The sequence below is a fragment of the Sinocyclocheilus grahami genome, unplaced genomic scaffold, assembly GCF_001515645.1.
Source record: "Sinocyclocheilus grahami isolate Dianchi unplaced genomic scaffold, SAMN03320097.WGS_v1.1 scaffold1383.1, whole genome shotgun sequence".
NCBI lineage: Eukaryota > Metazoa > Chordata > Actinopteri > Cypriniformes > Cyprinidae > Sinocyclocheilus > Sinocyclocheilus grahami.
Genome location: NW_015506562.1, coordinates 133,414 through 135,913, shown reverse-complemented (window position 1 = coordinate 135,913; position 2,500 = coordinate 133,414). Strand labels below are relative to the sequence as shown.

Here is a 2,500-nt window from a genome sequence, read left to right as displayed (position 1 = left end):
TTGCAACTTTACAGATCTTCTTCTTTATGCACCAAGAGCTTGTAACACTCCAAAGAGAAAGGAAAAATTTTAATCGCATCATATGACCCCTTTAAACAAGCACAACTTTTAATGAATTATAATAATGCATTAGTAAATGTTGAGATTAACATTAACTAAGATTAATAAATGCTGTAGAAGCATTGTTCATTCTCAGTTCATGTAAACTAAAGCAGTTAACTAATGAACCTTATTGTGAAGTGTTATATATAATATTTTATAATATATATTCAAAACCAATTTGAGTAAATGATGTCAATTTTATTTATTTCTTAATTAATGTGAATAATTTCCATTCAATGTAAAAATTATTACAAATTATGTATATATTTCCTTCTATTTTATGCTTTTCTTTACGTAATTAAAAATATATTTTCTTTTATTTTTTAATTAATTGTATTAAATAACTGGCTTATTCACTATACACTCTCCACATTTGCATATTTTTTTATAAATACATATAATTTGATTTTAAATGTTTATGAAATTAAAAACATTTGCATAATTTTTATAAATATATACATATAATTTTATTTTAATCACATTAATAGAAAGATTTACATTTGAATAATAAATACAAATAATTGTATTTTTTATCTATCTCTAAAAGGAGACAGCTAAGCCAATCAGAGCACAGCTACTACTACATCCCGGCCAATCAGAGCGCGGCACGGGGGAGAGAGTTACCCCTCAGCTGTTAAGCACATTTAGGGTTCGAGCACACATGCCAGCACACTGGCCCATTGACATATACAGTATTCATCCTGGAGAGAGCGAGGAGCCTCTAAGATGTTACTAAAACGAGACGGTTATGGCTGGTGGACATCTTTAGGCAGCCTGTGTTCGTAAAAAGCTGAATAATCAGAATTATATCAAGTGAGTGCTGACTATAGCCTCGTAAAGCCTGACAAAAACCAGCCAGAGTGACGAAGATCTGTGTGCAGGACTGATTTGAAAGCTGGGGGGATAAATTAAGACATGATTATGCGCCGTGTTTTAATTATACCCTACAAACGGATGTTTACAACACATTTCCAACCGTGATAAAGCATGCTACAACCCTGCCTTTATCCAGCAAAGAGAGCAAACAGCAAAAAAGCACTTAAAAAGCAAAAAGATAAACAGTATAAAAAGTACATATTTAAAAAAAATAATAATAATAATATATATATATATAAAGTAAAACCACTATATAAAAAGCTATTTAAATTTTTTTTTAGTATAATACAAAATATAAAAAACATTTTTTAAAATATATATATATATATAAAAAGTATATTTTTAGTATAATAATAATAATAATAATATAAAATAAAAGCAGATGAACACTAAATATAAAAAGTATTTTTTTAGTGTACCAAAAAATATACTTGATAATATACATTATAAAAATAATATTTTTAATTACAGAGAAAAATATAAAAGCACATGAACATATTTTAAACTATATATATATACACATTACAATTTGTCATTTAAATAGTCATTGCATTAAAGTTGGGTGCTGGATGGTGCAAATCTAAACACTATTTAACGTCCAATAAATATTCAAATGTGTCATTTTATATAGCATTTAACAAAGATACAAGCTGTGGATGACTGGCGCTTAATTTTAGGGAGGCCCACTCCGGAGATCAGGTTCATGGGTGGAGAGGGTTATTTTCTGGTTTTTATTTTTTCTCGCCTGCTCTTATTTGGGCTTGTGTGAACCCCATGCTCCGCCCCGGGCCCCGGGAGCCGGTCTTATTTAAAGCGGCTCCTCACCTTGTCTCTCTGTCCCAGTGGAAGCATCAGTCTTGTGATAACAACTTGGTGAGTCCTGCGAACGACCGGAGAAGCTGCTGCATCTGAAATCTCGTTAGGTCTTTGAGTCGTAACGGTTAAGACTTTGCTTCTGGAGAACAGTTTTGACGATTACTCTTCTGGCGGAGCAGATCATCTCAGATTAGTGTGTGACACTAGATTGAAAGGCGTTTTTCGTGAAGCATCAGCATGAATGAAGCCTGACAGCTGCGAGCAGAGGACTCCTCGAGCCCTAAATAGAGCGTCTGTCCTCCAGTCAAACTCTAGCCTTTCTTTGGCTTCAGTGAATGCGGCTGGAAGTCTTGAGCTGCCACGAGGAGATATGATTTCACTAACCCTTCATGGGCAGAGCGCGGAGAACTAACACATGTCGCTGATCGCTCTAGTCTATTATTACTTAACTATTCTACTGTGGAACGTAAGTTGCAGACGATTTATACCGAATAAATACACTATTTAGGTGAGTTTCTGACAAGAAAGATTTGCACTTGTAAGAAACGTAATTAAATTTGGATTTGGATAAAACGTATAATGTAAATTTAAACTGCTAAATGCATAAATGTAAATGCGGAACCGGATCCAGTTGCATAAAGAACTAGTAGTTTATTTTTGTGTTTTCCGTTTTCATTTTATTTCAGTTAAAGTTTAAGTAATTTAT

At 32.8% G+C, this 2,500-nt stretch overlaps 1 protein-coding gene across 1 annotated transcript in view; it reads left to right on the top strand.

Moving 5' to 3' along the window:
- The first annotated feature begins 1,754 nt into the window (after positions 1-1,754).
- LOC107569815 (actin) overlaps positions 1,755-2,500 on the top strand; it is a 4,284-nt gene continuing 3,538 nt past the window's right edge. Inside the window, exon 1 of the mRNA XM_016255971.1 lies at positions 1,755-1,851. The gene's annotated coding sequence lies outside the window, so the exon portion shown is untranslated. The remainder of the gene's footprint in view (positions 1,852-2,500) is intronic.